Source organism: Sabethes cyaneus, chromosome 2, assembly GCF_943734655.1.
Source record: "Sabethes cyaneus chromosome 2, idSabCyanKW18_F2, whole genome shotgun sequence".
In the NCBI taxonomy this organism is placed as follows: domain Eukaryota; kingdom Metazoa; phylum Arthropoda; class Insecta; order Diptera; family Culicidae; genus Sabethes; species Sabethes cyaneus.
Window position 1 is genome coordinate 54,590,004 of NC_071354.1, and position 23,465 is coordinate 54,613,468.

General features: G+C 39.5%; 1 protein-coding gene across 1 annotated transcript in view; it reads left to right on the forward strand.

Annotated features, from left to right (window-relative positions):
- LOC128738251 (fat-like cadherin-related tumor suppressor homolog) overlaps nt 1–23,465 on the forward strand; it is a 589,652-nt gene that overhangs the window by 11,447 nt on the left and 554,740 nt on the right. The gene's annotated exons all lie outside the window — the stretch shown is intronic.

Genomic DNA, 23,465 nt, shown 5'->3' on the forward strand with positions numbered 1-23,465 from the left:
TCAAGTCGAGATTTTTTTTATAAAAAGGCGGCACTAGCCAATTGGATACATAATCAGACAATTCCGGTAGAAAAGAACACTATTCGACAAAACTAACCGCGCTTGAACATGTCATTTCGTTAACGAAAGGTATAAACTACAATCTTGAGTTCCTAGACCAACCACTTAGTTCTTGGTGAAAATATCGTTTTAACGCGGAAGGATACAAGCCGTAATCTCGAGTCTATAGACCGCTTAGTCTTGGGTGTTGCTGGCTGAATCCGACCTAGTTGCGCATACTTACCTACCATTATCATTATCCTTCATCATTCGAAGTACGGTACAGTGCAGTGCAGTGCAGTGGTGCAGCCAACTAGTGTGCCAAAGCATCCGGCAAACAAGCCGTTGCACAAACTGAACTGTTGCACGGTAGGTAGGTACTACCTATTTGAGGGTGGTGATATGTGCTCCAGAAAGTCACTAAGCCTAGGATGCAGTTCTTCAGGAGCATCTTGAAAAACTTTTAAACGGAAAGACTACCAGAACGGTGGCATCTGCGTGTTACCCCCACGTTCCTAGAGTTCGTATCCGTTCTAGTTTGTGTAGTTTTATTTTTCATTTTGCCGACCCAACTCGGATGTTCCACCGCTCAGAAAAATTCCTAAAGAAGCTTATGTGAAAAACGTGTTTGCGTGTATGTTTCGAGACGGTTAGGGAAGAAATTCTTTCTGGGAAAGCTGCTCTCATATAGTTCACCGTACAGTAGCACTAGGAAACTGTTGAATTGGACATTATACGCTCAAAGCGTTATGAATGAAGGCTGCGTCATGCTCGGGATAATTTAATCTTTTTGTGCTTATTTCCGTCTTCCAAGCCCGGGGGTCTCCTCTTCAACCGCCGGTGCACGGAGGGTGGCCGTCCGTCGTCGGTTGTTAGCAGCAGCGGCACAGCAGCAGTCCCGTGGCTGACTCCGGCGAAAAGAGTGTGCTCCATTCCTATGCAAAATAATAATTTAATCGGTCAATTGCTCTTTAATCTGCGCTTAGTCGGTCGAGTTTCGAATGAGAAAGTTATGTTTACCACCGAACGCAACGCATAATGTCCGGAGGTGGAGGCGGTTCTTTGTTGTTGAACCGCAGCACAATTTGCATATCAAAGTCGAAGTCAAACGGTGGGGTGGGGGATTTTAGGTTTGACTCTTTTGCCTCTTGTTTTTGCCGGTGGCCAACAAACGGAGACAGCAGCAGGGAGCATTCGGTTTTGTTGCTCTGGATTTTCGATCCGAAAGGGGAAGTCATTGTGTTTGGCAATTCGGATAATTGGTGCTTCTAGATATGGCATCATATTATCGTTAAGCAGTGCATGCGGCTGGGATAATGTGACTCAGAAGACTAGTTTATTATTTAATTCTCGTTAGCGTACGCCGTTTCTAGTTTGTTATTTTTGATTTATGCACCAATTATCTACAACACAAATCACAGTAATAATAACTTGATCGCATTTGTAGTATGGCTTTTGTATTTTGGCTTTTTATATTATTTTTTTCATGTAATCCAAACCACGGTTTTGACTTTCTAAGTTATTGAACTGTAATGCCTAGTTGCGGACTTGCTGTCTTGTTAGAAAGACAAAATGCCTCATAGAAAGCATTCAATTCCTCATAAAAAGAAATTTCAAAAGTTTTGCTTCCACTTAATATTTATTGAAACTTTATAGATTCAGAAAATCCGTGGTCTTTTAGCGATCATTACTTCCACGTTCATTACTTCGATGCAACCGCAAATAATAACAGTTGTGTATCAGTACGGCTAAACCAACTTTTTTTTTATCACTGCATCGTGAAACCGCAGTCCCTTCAATAACGTCGTGGTAAAAGAAACACGACGACGGTGTCAGTGGGGAATCATCGAGGTACAGCGGTAGTAAATGCTGCCGCAATAGGTAGCGTTTTATCTCATAAACACAATCTAAAAAAAAGCCACACAATATTTTGCGATAAAATTTTCCCTACCTAGTGATGCAGTCCAGCGAACAGCGGAAACGTTCGTCTCATTGGTGTAAATGATATCTTTCCAGGCTGTGATGAAGGTGCAGAACTTTTGTAAACCCAAATCAAATTGTTTTTCACATTAACAAAGAGTAACTATATAAATCGCACTTCATCCATCTTTTCATCATTTCAATAAATTTTCCTTCAAAATATCTGTCAATGCCAATTATTTGTCATTGTCAACTAGTCTATTACAGCTAATCAATTAGTGTAGATATGAATGGTTATTTTGCATGGTTGCACATTCTTAGGTATCCCTTTTTACATAATATTTTTTTGTTTTAATAGTCACTTTAACATTCTGAGAGGACATTGGTGACTTATTCGTGGCTGGGACTTGAGCCCGAGTCCATGAGGTCTTTTTACATAATGTGAGTTTCACTTTCCTTTGCAATATGATTGAGAATTGAACGATTGTACGCAAAAAAGCAATGGTACAGGGTGTCCTGAAAGCGTTGTTTTGTATTTAAAAACGTTCATATTTAATGCTAGAATAAATGCAAAAAAGTAATTCAGCAATAACGCTCCATTTACTGTGGCGTGGACGGTTAATCGAATGTCGTTCGCGTAAGAGTAATAGACAAAGCTCATCCCAGTGAGTGCTTTAGTGAAGTAGTTTTTTCTGCTCTAATTTGTTTTCTACTTATGCTGTGGGTATATTTGAATCCTTCATTCTTGTGATTTGTTCGGATCAAATGGGCCATTCTAAAAAAAAAAATTAGACAAAGCCCATCCCAGTGAGTGCTGTAGTGTAGTATTGTTTTCTGCTTTTTCTACTTATGCTGTGGGTATATTTGGATGCTTCATTCTTTTGATGTGCTCGGATCAAATGAGCCTTTTTGACGATCCGTGTTTATATGGATCAAATGGCTCTTTCCGCTTCACCAGAAGAGTCTTTTGTCTTTGAACTTTCTTCCTAGACAGGCCCTACTCAAGCATTTGTGAAAGTGTCGAGGAAATATATCGCAAAAGCCAGCTCTTCTAGTTAGACTCTACCTAGAGAGGTCAGCTGGACCGTGGATTTGTTTCTTTTCCGGGTTAAAAAGAAAAGCTTTAAATGTTTTACATATATAACGGGACTGGCTTGTCATGATCGAGATTTTGAAAGTCTGGCCAAATAAATTGTGCGTTTTGGTCTCGAATCTTAAGCGATCAAACGAGATTGCTACTTGTTAGCACCTTATACACGTTTGTACATTTCTACTGGTGAAGTGTAGATTAACGGTGTAATCAACTATCCAAGTGTGACCGTCAAAGATCTGCTGCACTTTGCATATGACTGATTCAACGATTCCAATGTCCATTACCGTGCCCAGCCATAAATATAAGGTGGGGTACCATCCTTTCCGAAGCCTGCAATCAAGTAATCAAGTATTTTGGCGGATCTATTTCAAAACTTAAATATTATTTTGTTTATCGCAAAAATATCGGCTGATTTGGTTAAGAACTCCGGGCTTTTGGATTGCACAATAAGGATTTTTTACGTTAAATTCATTCTAAAATATCATGGTATTACGCAAAACAAGTCAAAAACTACTTTTATAGTTAATTATAAAACTATAACAAAACTGTTATTAAATCAAATTTATTGTGGTCATTTAACAATGATAAAACTAGTTGGCTGCACCACATCTTGCCATACTTACCAATACAATACGGCGCATCAATCAAAATTGAACTTATTACGGTTGCTTGTCAAACCGCAATAAATCTATTAGTTTCATAGAGCTATTGAAAGGATAACACCCTGATCCAACAAATTTGTTGCTGCTATTATGAAGAATATTAGAGTTCAACTCCGAATTCATTTGTTATGCGAGACCATATTCTAGTACATATTATCTAGCGAACAAAAATTCATCAAAGCAACGTAGGGTACGGGAGGATATTTTCAGCAGTTTTCTAAATTCAGCCTATTTGCCTTTTCTTTCGCCAATAAAAATACTTTGCCGACTGAACAATGATAATATGATGGGGCCACCCTATATGGCATAAAGACATTTGGCATAATGCTGTTTGGCATAACGCCATTTGGCATAATTCCATTTGGCATAATGAACTTTTGGCATAATGGTCATTTGGCATAATGGTTATTTGGCATAACGACTTTTTGGCATAATTGATAATCTAGCCAGATTTCGTTGTTTGCTGCTTAACCTTTATGTGTGCAACATTTTTCCGGGTACCTTTTCAGCTTTAAATTGTTATAACTCATTTAATTTGGGAGATTCGTCACGGAAATCTTGCGACATCGTAAAACTTGTTCGTTTTAGGCAATTGAGGTAATTTGGTGCATATCCATTAAATAGAGGGTTAGCAATGAGAGGCACTTGATTTTTTTTATTACGTAACAGAGCGTCAAGGGTACCCTATAATTTGATGTTTTCATAACTTTGGTAGCTGTAAGATTACTTCAGGATACGAAGGAAGATTCATAGGATCACCCTACGGGAGATCACGTAGTGCTATGCGAATAAATCTCTTCTGCACTCGTTCGATTCTCAATGTCCAGGCTACTTGATAAGGAGTCAAGAGCAGACAAGCGTTTTCCAATATTGGTCTCACCAGAAAACAATACAAGGACTTTAAACAGTACGGATCCTTAAAGTCCCGTCCAATCTTTGTGATGAAACCGAGCTGCCGGTTTGCTTTTGAAATTACATTCGAACGATTCTGATTAAAACATAGCTTGGTGTCGAGAACGACGCCCAGGTCGTTAACATGTTCAACTCTCTTAAGTACTTGACAATCAATATTATATTCGAATAATATGGGGCTGGCAGTTCGATGGAAGGTCATAATCTGACATTTAGCAGTGCTGACGATGAGCCAGTTCTTGCGACACCAATTGACGAAAGTGTCAAGCAACTTTTACAAATTTCGGCAATCTTCAATGGATCGAACAGCGAGATTTAGTTTCAAATCGTCCGCGTATATCAATTTACATCCATCGCGCAAAAGAAACGCAACGTCATTAAAATATAACGAGAAAAGCAATGGGCCCATATTGCTGCCTTGTGGTACCCCCGATCTATTTGTAAATGGGGAGGAGAGATATGAATTGAGCTGCACGCGTAGCGTTCGATCACTTGAATAAGAATATAACCACTCAACAAAGTGTTGCGATGCGCCAAGTCTGCAAGGTTTGCGTAAAAGTATTCGATGATCTATTCGGTCAAACGCGGCCTTCAAATCTGTGTAAATTACATCAACTTGAGCCTTCTGCTCTAGATGCGAGATGCAAGTCGATGTGAAATCCAGAAGATTCGTACAAACAGAACGACCTGGTATAAATCTGTGCTGATCGAAGGAAATATAGCTTTTTGTACGAGCAAGAACAGCAGTGCACACAATTATCTCAAACAACTTACACGACGCAGATGCCACGTAGTTATGCCACGATAATTTCTTATATTTGGCCGGTCAGCAGATTTGAAAACTGGGAACATTTAAGACTGCTTCCAAATCGCCGGGATCTTTCTTTGCTCAAACGACCTGTTAAATATTCGACATAGCGGTTCCGCCACTACAGATGCACAGCGGGAAAAAACAATTGCTAGAATCCCGTCCGGGCCAGCGGAAAACTTAGCTTTTTAAATTATCTTTTGGGTTAGGATATACTGCTACAAAAAATTTCACAGAGAACAGAGATAAAGGCCCAGACACGATGCATACGGATTTTACTACGTTGCGGATATATTTCCATGGGTTTCGGTCAATGGGTTTTCGGTCAAATTTCCGTAACGTAGTAAAATCCGTATGCATTGTGTCTGGGCCTTAAGAGGTGATTTGTTTTTTGACAGTAACATCAAAGAAGGTAAATATTGAGACCCATCGTTGTAGCACAGTAGATACGGAAGATAAAGTATTACTTTATTCAGCACAATTGTAATTTGTAATAATTGTCTTAACAATTGTGCTATAGAGTAAAAGGGGTAAAAGTGCTATTCAATGATTTATCGGTGCAGATTCCTAGTAATTCCTAGTTGGCATGGATGGGTGACTACTTTGACAGCTTGAATCTTACGTAAACTTTGGCTGCTTACGAAGCATAGTTGCTGAGTTATGTGCAAATGTTATTTTAGGGCGGTTTTGATGTAATTTTTCGTTTATGACAAATACGATATCAACAGGAGGATATTACTTGTTGAACATTTGTAGCAGCGTTTTACATTACTCACATATCTGTTTTGAAAATGCGGCGAAAAGAATTTACAAAATATATTTTGCTCTTCCGTAATTTAATCTAACTCCGTCAAGCGCCTAGCGGGGTAAAAGTGCGATTCACAGACGGGGCAAAAGCGCGATTCATGGACGAGGCAAAAATGTATAGTTAATTATATACAGCTTTAGGCGCTATATTACAGATACTAGAAATGGAAGATCTGCAGAAAACGGTGTACTCTACAGATGTTGGTCGAAGGAAAACAATGTTTTTCCGCTGATGAAACAAGAAACAAACGTTTGGAAAAGTTTCGATCTAACAGAGGCTGCAATACACCAGCGCAAAATAGGAAAGAGAATATTCCGTACCGAAACATACCGCAGATTGAAGATAATATGGTTTTGTTAGATACTGCTGTGCTAATTTCATGGATTCGAGCTTCGCACTTTTGCCCCGCGGTATTTACACTTTTGCCCCGCTAGTGAGGTAAAAGTGCGAATCGGCACTTGATCAGAAGAATGAAGAATTTTTTTTCGCATAACACTAATATTCTAGATGATTTATAGTTGAATGTGAAGGTATTAAGCTACTGCATCACTATAAAATATATTTTGTTGTTGTCCTTCTTTATATCTCACGAAAATTGATGACAACTTCAAACATCGCACTTATGCCCGCCCTACTTTATATATTGCCCTTTTTATGACTATTTAGATTACTGTGATAATCATTTAATGAAACATACCGCATTTTGCACTGGTAATCTGACACTAGAGTGGCTTTTAGTTTAATCAGCCTATGAGTTCGATTTCTTTTTCCTTCTTGTCCTTCCTTTTTAACTCCTTTTTCCTTGAGCGAAATCGTGTGCGAGATTTTATTATAATAATCATGTAAATCGTGGTAGTCTAAATAAGGGAAAATGTTGCAATATAACTTTTTCAAATTCTGCTTCGCTTAGACCTACAGTCGAATGAACAAAATTGAAATAAAAAGAGCATGCATGTTTTCCGTTAAATGGTACATCCCGCGTAAGGTTTTTCGCGAAAGGGTATTCCGCGAAACGTTATATTCCGCGTTATGGTCAACCGAGAAGTGGTGTTTTAATCGAGATAAAATGAGCATGTTTGTTTACTGGCCTCAAATGTGATACTTATTTTAAGCAGTGTTTGTTCCAGCGAAAAAAAAGTACTACAAATAAAACTGATAGACAAATGACACAGTTCTCTAAATGAACAAATTTCTCATTGCGACAACGTCTTCCATAAGATTCAAATTTCAACAAAAATCTGTGATTCTCGTAAAATCAATCTTATCAAATTTCAAACGATACATGGTTGATTCCTCAATTCACTGTCTCCGACCGAGCTGCGGCACACACCGGGCCAACAACTAATCGATCTGTGAATGGCAAACGTGCCGTCATCGAAGCATCAAGCGAAAATTGGCTCCTTCAGGCAATAAAACGCACAATCGAATCCAAACGACAATATCGACTGGGTCACGTGAAGATGAAATGGCAGTCGGTGGGTAGGTATATATGCCGGAAAGGTTCACCAGCGTCTGAAGTTTGCGTTTCTGTTTTTTTGTTGTTGCTGGTTCTTCTATTTCGAGAGGTGTTATATTATTTTCAATCCACCATTCTAACCTACGTAAACAAATCCGACCCGTCGAACCACACCGAGCTGCCGCCCCGGACTGCCTTGCCGGGAGAAATGGAACGCAAAAGGCGAAATAGTCATCTACTAGTATCGGACTCCCACGTCCCGGTTTTGTCATTCAGCCAGCACGAACCGAGGTATAGGTAGGTAGGTATGTGGGTACGGTGTTAAGAGACCTGCACCAGCTCCATTCAAATGCCTCCTCCGCTATAAGCATGCCTGCCTACGATGAATTCCAATTTTGCCTCCCGGAGCTCGTTTTCCTTCTGTGATTGGAGACTGAATTGAAGGTGTTCTTCGCAGCCGAGCCGGGTGGTTCAAGACACCGCACTTTCGGTGGCAACGTCAGGCTTTATTGAGTACCCCAATGACAAGCTACTCTCACTTTCGGCTGATCAAATTTCCATTCGTTTATGGAAGCAGACAACACAAATACACATGCGGTTCTTGATTATGTGCGGCACCGGTAACGTTGGTTCAACTTTCAGCCCTGCTCGCTGCTGGCTGCTCTTATCGTACCGTGCTTTTGAACTTCACAGAATGGTGGTGAAATTATGTAATAGTCACTTGAGTATACAAGTCTCTGAATAGAGTGGAATATTTATACGGATCTTCAAGCAGTATTTTTATACACTTTTATTGGCAAACATGACCCAGCCATCAATATACCACCGGGGAAAAAAGGTTAATAACAATTATTTAAACCTCCTATTTAATATTAAAAATTGAACAACTCCTCTGCGAAGTGCACCTGTAACCAGCCTATTCTACTTTTACGAAATATGTGTTTACCGTTAGAAAATTTTATTTATATACGCACTAACAGGCAGAAACGAGTTTATATATTTTACCAATTTCAAATTTTACTATCTTCTTCGAATTTGGTTCAGTCCCTCCGTTCCGCGGTGACCACCCAACAATTGTTTCCTAGAATGTTGAATAAAACTTTTTGGTCGGCAATGAATGTCGTGCACTGGGAATACTCTTCTGATAGGTAGCTACTAGCTATATGCGACCTACCTCCCCTGGGACGTATTAAAACGACCTTTTTCGAAATTTATGAGCACCTTTCGGACCGGTAGCGATCGCACCTCTCTCTCAACGCAGCATAATAAACAGAAAAATATTTCACTTTCCGCACCGCCACCACTGCCCAGTCCGGTCCGGGGAGACTTTTGAGGATCATGAAAAAATCACCAGCTTCTAACTTGTAACGAATTAGATTTTCATCGCGACCACTCTGGTAATCCAATACGCGAGGTAATCATGCTTCTGGGAACGTAAAATTAAGTTGATATGATTGGAAGTAGTAGAGGAAACATTTTTTTTGTTTCAATTGATTTCTTGGTTCTGTTTCTCCGGAAAGTTTTATATTAGGATGTCGCCAACTTTTTCATTTCCTTTTCGGGTTGTCTGGTTCACTAGTGCGCTTGTTACAAGCCTTTCAGTTACTGGCGTAATTTTTCTGTACTTATTCAGAAAAACAGCATTCTAATACTTATTACTACAACGTATCGGATCTTCTCTAATATCCTCTCTGGCAAAATAAGGCCTTTTCCTATCGCTGGAACATATGGTTTCATAATTCTGGGGCTCAATGCAAAAGGATCATAGGAATTTCCATTTAACTGCGCTTTCCCAAATAAAAAATTTGCCGCTATATAACAAGACTGAAACGAATGTAGCACTCATAGGCTTTAATGTGTTATAACTATTTTCATAAAACTGTAAGTAATTTGCTAAATTTTATTCAATAAACATCAAAACCATTGTTTTTCCACTAGCACGTAATTAGGCTGAATAAAACAAAAGCAATCGCTTACGCGTATCCGCTCTTGATGATGGTTTGGAAAACACACAATTATGATCACGTAATATGGTATCACAGAACAACTCTACTTCTTTTTATCACGGAAGAACACAAAAATTCCCCTCTGATATGAAGATACAAATCAATTTCCATTCACTAGCAATTTGCTTTTAATTTCAGCATATAGTGCTCTATTTACACCACTACCAATATGTGATGCAGTTGCGCCTGAAACTCTTCTATCGCGTTGACATAACTAGTATTTGAGTGACAACCACTTGCTTCTGGTGCTAGTGTATATGAACGATTCAATGATACACTAGCGCCAGCAGCAAGCTGTTGTCACTGCAAAACTACTTATCTTTAATGAGCTGGTATCTAGGCAATACCGACACGTTATCCATCGGTCTCTCTTTTGATCTGTTTTTGAAAAACATCTAATCCCTGTGCAGGCTTTTTCGGTCTGTCGGATTTAAACAGCACAGACACCACTATAGGAAATGAGCTCAATTTAGCCGCAGCGACTTCATCATTTCTCGCGACTATAACTCAAATTCAGTAGCGTTTCAAAGCAAAGCAAAGCCTGGGTGCTAATTCCGTTATCGAAATTTGACCTTCTGTTTTTATACGACAGACTTCGCAACCAGCTGTTAGAATACAGGATAGTACAGGGTCAATGCTACGATCCTACTGACTCTAACAGCCTCTCCCAGTCGAGTTTCGAACATACGACGACTGGCTTATTAGACCAGCGTCTTACCTCGAGGTCAACTGGGATCAGTAGCGTTTCATTAAGACCAAAATACACGCCGATATTCAGTAAATATTATTCTATCAACTGGTATAAAAATCTTGTCTCGAATAAATATAGTTTCAACGTAATTCCTGAATATTGTAAATATTGTATATACTCCCGTACCCTATATGCCGTCCATCAATCGCTCTCAAGCAATTCGGAAAATTCAAGCGTTGGTTGAATTTGCCAGCAACACTCAACCAGTTATCGTATGAGAATTGCATGAACTGGAATATTTAATTTATCGCGTCACAAACCTGAGCAAATCTGATTCCAAATGACGCCTTACTTATTCGGTAAATTTAAGCCATATATCTGCTTCATCAACCAAATCCATTGCTGCGTCCATAATATACCGTAGTTTACTTTTATCGGATTACCTACGAATGGCCGAATCACGAATGGCCGAAACACAAATGGCTTCGTACCCTATAATAAACGTAAATCATTCGCGCTTAAGAGAAGGAACAACTATCAATCATCTATACTAAAAAATAAGACCTATCATTGACGCTGATCATCACAGAGCTGCGAGTGGAGCAAAAGGCAATTGCTGGGAAAAATTTAAAAAAATTTCGAGGAGATGTTTCAAATTCGCGGAGAGAAATAGATAAAAAATTTATTCAAAATGTGTAAGGTCTAACAATAAAGCAATAAAAATTTTGTTGCTTTGGATATTCCGGGAAAATTCGGCCTTTCGTGATTCGGCCATTCGTGATTCGGCCTTTCGCGATTCGGCCTTCTGTGACTTGTTGGAAATCAGCCGTTTGGATTTCGGCCATTTGTGTTTCGGTCATTCGGTACCAGCCCCTTTTGTCAACGTCAATGTTAGCCTAAAAACTCACCATTGCGTTCGTTCACGAGGTCGTTCACCGTGGAAAAATCTGGAAAAAAACTGTCAAACTTCCAGTACACGTTCATTGCTCACGACGACCTTATCAGTAAATCGACCTTACCAGAGTGTCTTCTATTTTCAAAACCACTTCAAAACCATTTTTGCTATTCTTCACTCTTGTGGCAAGCAACGACCGTAACGAAAAAAAGAAGGTATTCAGGGTAATCATTAGCCTATCATTCGTACTGTCCTTTTCACTCAGCCGCTGTTACAAATATGTAAAAATTTGTTGTGCCGTGCTGCCAGAAAATTTTCAAGTTTTGCTAACAGTGCTGCCGTAACGGATCTTTTTAAAACTCAACATTTCTGGTTTGGTGAAAAGTAATTCAACATTCTTGGTCTTGCGATTTTGCATTGTTTTAAAAATCATGTAAATTCTAGAGACAATTAACAAATATATTTTTGCACCATTGTTGCTCGTATTGGAAGTACTTTCGGGGAAAACGAAGAAAATCAGGGGTATGATCAGGGGTGAAATTACATAGTCAAATGCACTTTTTAGATCTTACTGCTGTTGTGGAAATGTTTTTGTTCAATTCGCTTTTCACGTTAAGGACACTTTCCGCGTAGTCAAATCGTATTGTTTTTATAGTGTAGTTCGACCTATGTAACAAAAATCCACCCAAACAAACTTAATGAAAATTAGTTTAAAATGTTTGTTAAGGGTGTCCCACATCAAATTGCATAACGGAAGAAACGTTGCAGAAAACTACCCCTTGGGTATTCTTTCTTGAAACTTTGGGTAGAAGTAGTTTAGAGTGTATTGTTTACACTATATCTTTATCGCGGTCAGTTTTTCGAAAATTGGAAAAAATGGCGTCACCCGAAAAGTAACGCCGCGGATTTATTTTGCGCATGCAGCTCTCTCATTATGGATGGTGAGACTAACATCAAGGCGGACTTCCGGCAGCTTACGGGGCTACTGTACTTCACCGCCCAGCACAAATTTGATGTTCCGGAGGAAGTAAGGATGCAGAAACTTTCAAAGCTGGCCAAAAAATACTTGATATGGCAAGCGATCAGCTCATGTGACAAACAGAGTGCGCCGTTCGTGACTACCGGGACTGTAAACGGGCAGATCTACTTCAAGGAGTGTCTATAGAAGCGTCTGCATCCTCTATTGTAGCAACACGAGGGTCCTACGATCTTCTGACCGGATCAAAGGAGATCAAATCTGAGGAAGACATGAAGAAAAAGAGGGTTTCCGTACAGAAGAAGCTGCAGCGAGATGTTGGACCAAACTTTTTGAATGGAGTTAAGCGTAAGGTGCGAGCATACAGTTATGGTATTGAAACTGAATGTATTTATTTCAAAAGCTTACTAATGGGGCTGGTACCGAATGGCCGAAACACAAATGCCGAATCACGTATGGCCGAAATCCAAATGACCGAAATTCAACAACAGTCACAAAAGGCCGAATCACGAAAGAGCGAATCACGAATGGCCGAATCACGAAAGGCCGATTTTTTTTTGGAATGCCCAAAAAACTATTCAAATAAAAACATGAATTGACAAGCAGTTAACTTATAACTATAATAAAATATAAAAACACAATAAGCAACACAACTATTTACTATAGAGTATAAATGGTTGAAAGTTCTTTCAAATGATTTACGTTTATAATAAAGTACAAGACATATTTACCGTGTCAATAGCAAATCATTCCTAGATGATTCAGGGCGAGATGGCCGCAGGCCGCGAGTGTACACCGGTGACCCGCCGTCGTAAGCGCTGGCCACTTCTATTTAGGTGCATGCATTTTCCTAGGTTTACTGACTAGTAGGGATTATCCGTTAATCAGGTCCGAATGAGCAACAGCGAGTAAGGACAGAGTGTACCCAACGTTTGTGCAGGTTGAAGGCCGTGAATATTTTCGGCCAAATATGGCGTTCGGCCATTCGTGTTTCGGCCTTTCGTGATTCGGCCATTCGTTATTCGGCCATTAGATATATTATGCCATTTGTTATTTCGTTCATTTGTGCTTTGGGCCATTCGTGATTCGGCCATTTGTGTTTCAGCCATTCGTAGGTAATCCTACTAATGGGTTATATTTTATTGTCTAAAAGTTTGGCGATTGTCGGTAAATTAGGTAATTTTCTACAGCGGTTGGATGCAATTGGATGTGGGACACCCTTTAAGTATTGTATGTGAAAAGTTGATTTTATTTTACTTTTATAACTCAATGTAATTGTAAACTTTGTTTTGTAGTTGCCCTGATAAAGAGGAAATAAATCCTTGAAACGTTGGTCTAGACAGCAGATGAACTAATTTAATAGAAACCCGATAACCAAAACGTCATTACTAAAACTTAAATTATTTCATACCATACAGAAAGACTTCAGAAAAACCTGTCGAATATAATTTCAAGTCAGCAGCATGCATCGGCTATCATTCAACTCCGAACAGTGAAGCAATACTTTTTAAAATAACGCAAGCAGAAGAGGTCCCATGCGTTGCTTTGAAGAACGTCCGAAAAGTTGGTAAGCTGAGAAGAGAAGCAGACGTAGAATGCATACACAGGCGATCTATTGTTTTCTAAACCTAGTGGGTGCCTACGCTCTATGTGTGGGGCGGCTCACTGCGGCGTCTGTTCTGCTACCGGGCGACTGAGTTTATAAAACATGTTGTCTCGAACGCTAATTCAACTTTATTGCCTCTAAAGCATTATCTGCAAAAGGCTTGTATGAAACATTTGTAGTGCTGATTGTAAGCTACAACCATTCAGTTACCAGCGTTTGTTCGAAATATGAAGCAAGTCACGTCGTGTTTCAAACGAACCTAAACGAAAGCTTCATTTGTTATTTTCGATGATGTTGGGTCCAGCTACACAAACTGATGATTGCAATAAAGTTAATTTTGTTAGCTGTCGCCGATGATGACGGCACGCACACCGAAAGAAAACTTAATCAAATGAGATTTTTTTAAAGAAAAACATGGCCAAGTTAAACATTTTCGCAATCAGGTAAACAACAATAACTCTGAACAGTGAGCAATTCAGCCCGAATCCATAGTGATGTACCAATAAATGACCGCATTCTTCATGCTTCCTCGCTTTCCTCGGCGTAGCAGCAATGCAGATGCAAATACGAGCCGTCCACAACTGTGAGCACTCAACATCCGACAACTAACGAATAGATTGAATATGTGTATTAATTTAATTAATAAGAAAAACTCGCGAAACGCAGAAAGCCAGCGGCGATTGATTCCGGCAAATTGAACCGCCCAAAGCGTCCGAACGCAATTTCGCAGCAAATATTATTCATGGCGGGCCTCGCCGGGCTGTGCACATGTTTTTCGGCCGCTCGCCGGCCGCCCCCCAGGGGGATCTGAAAAACAAGCTGGAACCAAGCTGCGCAGGGTTACATATCTGGCGCAAAATTCACTGAATTCTGACTGACCTGCTGCTGCTGCTGCTGCTGCAGCGTGTGTCGGTAAAAATTCACTCGAAATTCGCAACGCACCCGCAGCATATCACGTGTCCCGCCCATTCATCGTGATAGAGCATTGCATTGGGGCACGAAATGACCATTATTGTTTACTTTTGCTCCTGTTGTAGGTTGCCTCGCCACACCGTTTCCGAAGCTTCCGAAGGCAATGGGTGAAGTTGAAAGTTTTTTTAGTTGAGTACGTGTGGTCGGGGGAAATTGCAGGATTTGTTGGCTGTTAATTTCTTTAATTGGTTCCATGTTCTAGTTCGTTTTACGTGCAGTAAGGAAATTGCATTTTTCACTAGATTCTATTTGTGCTCGAAGTACGTAGAAGTGTAGGTATACTTGCTTGAACAAATCCATCAAGATAAATCATCCAAAACTGAAATTCCTATAGGTAGTTGATAGTTGTCTATTGCGTATTCTGGCTACGCAGTCTACCGACTTACGAATGCCATAAAATTGTTCCGGCGGCATGCAAATCTTTTCATTTTTTCGAGCAGGTCAATCACCCATCAAGCACTCGGTCAAGTAGACCTGTTTTATATGAAGAAACAGAGCTCACATTGATTTTAACTGACACAGAAGCCAGAAAACCTGGATTTAGCCATATCTTGCATCGATGTCTATCGTCTCATCATCGAACAATGGTTTTATCATTTGCTTGTTGACCAAGGAACAAGGATGAGGAAATTATCGCTTCTGGTTAGCTTCCCCAAACTGTCTGCTCCAGCTCGTCCTTACAATTGTAACAGTCAAAAGAACCCACTATGTACCATGTTACTATCATGCTCGAACAAGGCTATTCAATATTTTATGTTGGGAAGCGAATGCAATCATCATCGACTGGAAAATTCAAATGCTGTCGAGTTTCAACTGTTTACTCAGTTCATTGACTGTGCTGAGATCGACTGTCGTTTTGTGTGCTCTCAACCATTCAAATGCCTTCGGTAGAGTCTGAAGCGAATATCGTGTTCAAAGTATCCATCCCTTTTTGAAATGTAATACGGAAGAAGCAAAAATCAGCTGGTTTGAGTGAGTAGTTATACATAAGAAACTGGGTGTTGGATGTACTGTTCCGGATTTAACAGACTCCGCCCGGCCACATTGTAACCGAAGTTTAACGCCTATGCTCACTCATCGTGTAACCGACCGACCGTCCGGCCAGCCAACCGAGGGATGACTTGCGAGGCTTCACAGTTGGTGTATGGTAGAATGGTTCAGAGAAGAAACAATGTTACAAAGCAAAACTTTTGACCCGAAAATAACGTAAAACGTGAACATGTGAAGTATAATTCCTTGAAAATTTTCCGGATGATAGTAGTAAGTGGTGAAGACGAGTGCATCATTCTACTCCTATTTATCCTTCAACTTGGACTGCCTGTGTATGAACCAGCCGATTGTGGAGCCAAGCTGCGAGCTGCTGTGGTTGAAGAACAAGAAACACAATTAGTCAGGGTTTTCACTGTTGGCCGATTTGTCAGAAATGAAGTATTTATCATCGGGTGAAAGCACTATTTTTAGTGGTAATCCAATATTTCTGTCTATTCACGATGTACATGCTAAGTTAATGCAACTGTTCGATTACTATTTTCGATGCAAAGCAACACTATTTCGAGGTTGTATTTTTCGGTAAATAGTGAATAGTGTTGAAACTTGAAAATGTCCTCCTAAAAAGCATATTAGGCATATTTTTGTAACTTATCCATTGTATTATCCGAAACCATCCTTTCCGCTGTCATACCATGAGGAATACCGCATCAATCCAAAACCAAATTAAATATACAACTGAAATGCTGGGCTTACGTCACCAGCAGAATGCCACGAAATGATTTCCCGCTTCCATATATTCATGCTCAATGGTCTCATCGATAATTATTCGTAGAACTTCCTTACATTTAGTACCTTTAACGATTTATGCTGCTAGATTAGGAAGTCCACTCACCGATCGAGTGAAAGCACAGGCACTGCTTCTATCGAGCAACAAAGCTCCCACTCAGACCATCAATCATCCACGCAGTATGAAACGCTTCATCGGAATACGCAAAAGTACCGAAGACGAAGTAGAACAAGAAGAAGAAGGCTAAAGTTCGTCACGTTAATATGGAAGGAAGGACCACTTTCGGTAACCGACTAAGGATCTAATACGGAAAGTTGTTGGTATAAAAATGAGACATCTGGCAGCTTTTCCATCGTGGTTTTCACCCCCCGAGAGAGAATATAGAAAAAATCCAATCTCTACTGAAGAAAACATAATCTCCCTTCCATTTCGTACTGTTAGTCAGTGCCAGTGCCGTACGCCAATTGACTTTTTGAGCTGTCGACGAACTTCGGGTCGTACGGGAATTTGCCAGCAGCTGGCCCTAAGCCAGCGCCAGTAAAGCCAGCCAAAAGGCGTGCTGCGAAATTCGATCACATGATTCTGCCGCTGGCTGGTGACTGGTGGCAGGCGGTGTAACCTTGAAAACTTTGTGCCACCGAGCCTGATTCCAATAAGCCATGGGAAAGTTGCGTTGCAAGTCGGAAACTGAAAAGTAATTTGACTAAAGTGCGTTCCGTGTGGCATTTTAATCTGTTTTAATGAAAAAAAGAAGCGATGCCCTTAGTTCGGGGATGACAGGATATGGACTACCCGGTAGGTGGAAGCCATCTGTCATTCGAACTTTGGCTTTGGGTGCGTGGAAAATCTAAACTTTGCTGGCTTCATTTCGTGCTTGATGAACAACGACGACAACGACGACGCAAGTTCACCCGGGGATGTCCTTTGTTTTGATATTTCTATCCCACTGGCTGTTGATGTAAATAAAATGAAAGGGAATATTAGAAAACAAGAGAGTCACCCTCGTTGATTGAAACCTCACTGACAACGGGTCGCTAACCGTGACGAACGAGCAAACAACGATGGGTTTGGCTTGTCCCTTTGCTTTCGGGGAAATTTCTCACCGAGCACACGGGGCCGGGGCCGGGCGGCAGCAATCATGTTTTTGCATAAAAATTCGTGAATCAGTCACCCGGCTAAACATTGATCACAACATCTGGCCTCGCTGGGTGTACCGATTCCCGTAACAGATGTTTGCATTGTTTTCCTCCATCGTTTGAATTGACTGCGTTCCGCTTTCATGATCTATTAATACGTTTCCTCCCGCGCTCGAAGCAGCGAACTTCGTTTCATGCTAAAGGTGAATGCAAGGGCGAAAGAATAACCAATGGGGGTTCATAACTGATTAGTGAAAATAATAAATTATAAATTGATATTTCAAGTGTGTTTGGAGGGAAGAGAAAGCGTCTTTCGCGAGGGAATACTTGAGCGGTTTGGTAATATGGATGGCTATTGGAATGTTTCTCCTTTTAATCGAGGTATATTGCATTCTAACAATTTTCTTCTGATCTTCATTCAGTATAAGGCCTGCAGGATCTGAGTTTGTGACGTGCTGTTTTAATTATTTATTTGTTCTTCATTCACTCATACATAAATCATCTAACTGATTGGATCTTAATTAATGCTAGTTTAAATTAATTTATAATTATTATTTGCTTACAATTTAATTATCACATACAAGGTTGGTCGGCCTGCATGTCGGTTGAATTGTCACATTACCTGAAGCAATGAAACATTTCTCAGTAGGTATATTGCGCCAAATGAAATTTCTCTTGCAGCATCAATATAAGGCTTGCGATTCATGTGGGTGCTTAGCACACAATTTGCTATAGAAGATCTAGTGCATTATTATAATGCAGAAGAAGATTTAGATGCAAATAAGACATGAAACACCTGTTTATGTCAACGCAAACGATGCAGCAAACAATAACTACCTTCATACAGTATTTAATTCTTACCAATCTTTCACAGAGAAGTTGTCGTTAAACATGTGATTCATCTTTTATGCGATATTGAATTCTATGTGTTATGATCCATTCCAGCGTTACGGGACACCATCCCTACTATGTAAATCAGTTGCTATTTCATCAAATCCCTGGAATTCAAGTGGAACATGACCTCGTTAAACAACTATTTTACAAGGTATTTGCCAAAAAGCTGGTGAAACAGGAAGCATTTCTCACAGTAAAAATGGGTGCTAATTGTGTCCCGTAACGCTGGAATGTATCTTATAATTATTATTAATTTCTACGTAATCAAATGTAGAAAAAAAAATTGAGCAGTGTCTCTTTCAAAAATCACTTACCTTTACTTTTATGAAATTAATAATCAAGCATCAGCATTTCAAACAACTTCAATGGTAAAATTGTTTTAATTTTTTTTTTTCAAAATTGGTTTGATTCTATATTTCGATCCTATTGACACCCCAGCCGAGATTTAAACTTAAGTCTATTGGCGTCTTATACCAGCATCGTACTTTGAAGCAAATTGGGAGGCTAAGACAATCAATTTCCTCTAAAAAAGATTTTTAAGTATTATCTATCATTGGTCATTTCGTTTGATTTAATCGTACGCCGCCTTGAAAATCACAAACAGATGATGAGTTCCCAAGTTGTTCCCCGAAACATATCTAGGGGTCTCTGGGTGAAAAGTTGGTCGACAAAGACTCAATCAACGATTTTTATAAAAAATATTATACGGGAAAGCAATTTATATTTCAAGTAGAGGCTTTCCGTCCATCTGTTTTTTGCAATAAATGACCCGTTTCGATTCGACGAAAAAGAAGAAAAATAGATGCCTGAAAAAATAAAATTTTGTCTTCTTTTTCTTTTTTCTCTAACTGTGTTTAGTTTACGAAACTGAAAAGTTATAAAAGTCTTTGTCAAGCTACTACCAACAAAACAAAAAAAGTTTGTTCCAATAAGTTGTGTAGTTTCCGAGAAAAAGGTACATAAAGTTTGAAAATCGTGGTTTTCTAGGAGCGGCGTTTTATTCCGCCGAAGTTGTTCCACGCCGCACTGGAATGCTTATGTGTATGATCGTTTTTCGACCACTTCCCGTGGTCGGATCATTACAAATTCAGTATCAAAATAAGCGGAAAAGATTGCAGAATCAAAATCTGAAATAAAAAAGTAATGATTTTTTGAAAATTTTAATCGTTCATGTCCCCTTAACTGAATAACACGCCGCTTTGAAGTCCATAAATAAATGACCAGTTTGCAAGTTTGAATTTCCGGAATTCATCGAGGCCTAGTCGCATCTGTTTGGTCCACCGTTCAGCATCCCTCTCGAAAACCGCACTGGTATTCGCCAACAGGGCTTTCCTGAAACGGCCTCAGTCTATATGGAATAGAAGGGGAGAGAGAATGTGGAGAGTAATGCTCCGATAATAGATACATTCGAGTCGATGGCCCTTGTTGTAAGTAGGGTATATCAGACCTTTCAACCGGTTCGCAGGTAGTTCCTCCTCAGTCCATACCGTTAGCAGTCAGATTCAGATGATAGATTGCACAATACAGCTCCCGACTTATAGAAATTCAACCGGGATGCCGTCTTTTCCAGCTGCTTTACCGTTTTTCAGTTCTCTTGCTGCTTTGTTAACCTCGTTCAAAATTGATGGATCCACAGCTAGACTTTCATTCTCAATCATTATCCTGTTACTGTCGACAGCTACCTTGTTCACCATTCCACAGTTCAATTAAATGTTGTTTCCAACGCCTGGCCATTTTTGATCTTTCGACGGTGAAGTCTCTTTTTAGCAGCTCTGGCGTGTCACAGTTGCAGCTAGTATGTGAGCTTCGGCTCGATTCCTTTCGTCAGTCACTCGTTGGAACTGTGCGTCAAACCACTCTCTGGAAGTGGCTGCAGCAGTGGAACCCAACAATTCTCGCACTGTAGAACTGTTCCATCACAATGTACTCACATTTGTTTTCCAATTTCATTGGATTGGTTTATTTTGAACTAATTTGAACGTTTACTCCATTGAAATTTTACTCCAACCGGATATGGACACGAAATTGAACTCGAAGTTTTATTTCAAATTAGAATTGGCATTTTTCATCTTATTCTCTTGCGCATTCAACCTCTTTACTGTTCCAGTTTTGCTTCACTCCTATTTTTCCACGTTTTGTTCCATTATTTTATTGATTTTTGCTTTTTCTGTCCGTGTTTCTTGTTTGATTGTTTTTCTGGGTTCCTGTCTTATTTTTTTTATTTTTAGTTCTGTTTTTCCACTTGTTTTCACTCGTTTTTCTGGTGTTTTATTCCGCGTTTTCGTCCTTTTTTCTTATTTTTTTCCTTTTTCTTCGACAGTTTTTTTCTTTTTCTTACTTTTTTATCTCCTTTCCTTTTCGTTTTTCATCTTTGTCTGTTTAGCTATTCCTCTTTTATATGCTTTGTTTTTCTTTTTTTTCTGTATCGTTAATTCTGTGGCAGGTTTCCTTCTTTGTTATATGATTTTTCTCTTCCGTTATTTTTTTCTTTTTTCTTTTCTTTCCTGTTTTCCCAATTTCTACTTTCATATCCCGTTTGTCCCATTTTTCTTGTATTCTCTCTCTCTCTCTCTCTCTCTCTCTCTCTCTCTCTCTCTCTCTCTCTCGATAATCTATAGTTTTCCTGTTTTCTGTTCCATCTTCCTTTTCTTTTTTCTTGTGTCGTTCTCCTACTTTTCCTACCCTTCCACTATTCGGTTCCGGTTCGATTTTTATATTCTTTTCCTTTGGACTCCTTTTCTATTATGTGCTTCGTTTTCGTCTGTTCTGTTCTTCCTCTTATTTCCTTTTCTGACACATTCTGTTTTTTATCCCATTTGTCCTCGATTTTCATTTTTTCTCTTAATTTTCGTCTGCTTCTGTCCCCTTTTTCCTCTTTTTCTGTTCTCATTACCACAATTTCCTGCTTCCGTAAATCTTCTTTTTCATCTTCTTTTTACCCGTTTGTATATCTAGTTTGTTCATGTTTTCTTTGTCGTTTTACTTTCTTTTCATTCATTTCACTTCTTTCCTCTTCCGTACTCCCTTTTTTCTATTGTTTTTCTCCCCCGTTTTCTTCTTGCTCACTTTTTTAATTTTCATATCCTATTTTGCCTTCCATTTTGTCACGCTTATTCCTCCAGTTTTATTCTTTATGCCAGTTTTTCTTTTTTTTTGCATGTTTACTCTCTTTCTACTTTATAGTTTTTGTCACGTTTTTCCTTGTGCTCTTTTTCGTTTCCGTTTTTCTCTTTCTGCCCTTTTATTCTTTTTCTGGAAACGGACTATCTCTGTAGAGCCATTGGTAATCCATCTGTGAAAATGACAAGAAATATTACTTAAATTTTCATAAGAAACTGTTTACTCTAGACTGGATTCGTGAGATTTGAGTTTTTGAATTAGGTAATTATATAGGAAACCTGAAACTTTTGGCCATCAAAAACGTTTTCATGAACATTTTGCCATGAAAAGATTAGAAATTGACAAACAAGAAAAAAATATCTCAAAGCCAAAGTGTAACTGACGGGGTCGTAACTACCCAGCACTTACGAGACCCCTCAAATCAAGCTTCAGGGATGGCAAACGTTCGCGACTTACTGTCAAGAAAACACTTGAAACCTTCTGCTCAAACTATTCCCTTTTATTTACGACTTTCCCTCGATAACTCCTACCTTTTGGTATCCGGGAAATTCACCTCTGGAGGAGATGCTGACCGGGATTCACTACCGGTCAGGTCGGCGACGTTGGAACGGGGTTCGATGGCTAACTTCTGGCGTTCCGACTGCGGGCTCACTCAGGGCTTCTGTCAAGCGCGATGGCGACGACGCGACGTTAAAATAGGCAAAGTCTCTATAAAAAAAATCTCAAAATATTTCCATGTGACGGAACATACTTTTCCGACTTTTATTTGGAGTTTTTAACCACCGCTTAGCTTCAAATTGGAAATGCATATAAATTGAATTTAAATTGAACTTGAAATTGGATTTGAAATCGAACTTGAAATTATATTATTACCTATTTAAGATGGACTTAAAAGCAAAGTTGAAACCAGATTTAAAATTAAACTCAAAATAGCAACTGAAATTGGATGGGCATTGGATCTAGCTTGCACTTGAAATTGTGCTGGGAATTGGACGTCAAACCAGATTTAAAATTGCGCTAGAAATCGGTGTTTAAATTGGACATAAAATTACGCTGGGCAGCTGCCTTTAATTCCGCCCAATTGAGTAATATGGAGCAATTGTCAAACGGAAGCTGGAGAACAAGGGAAAGATGACTCGGGATACGACAGAGGTGAAGAGATGGTGGAACAAAATGGCCGCGCAGGTTAGCCAACAGAGTGTCCAAAATATTATAAATTGTTCTCGAAGAAAAGTTCGATATTTCATCGAAACCAAGTTGGAATATTCTTTTGCTTAAAGAGAAATAAATGACCTTAAACTTGAGTACTCAACATTTTTATTTCAAACACACGCGGTGTGGTACACACTGAACGTGCCATTTCGATGGTCGGCAACTGACTGCTTGCTTCTGCCGCGCTACAGTTGATAACCGTTTCTCTTCTCGGTGTTAAAAGCAAAGGGTGATCATACAACTATCTAATTTAAGGGTGCGGCAGTAGTTTAATTGCATAAAACTTTTGGATAACTACCAAAACAGTGTCGTTTAGAGTAGTTTCAACTGCAAAGCTTTGGGCTTAAAAGTCTTTCTAAGACTTGATCCTTCTTTAACGACAGACTTCGCAGCCGGTTGTTGGAGTATAGGACAATTACGGGGCTAGTTAAACAATGCTACTGACAATGCGCACGACTGCTAAACAACTTGTTGTTCACTTT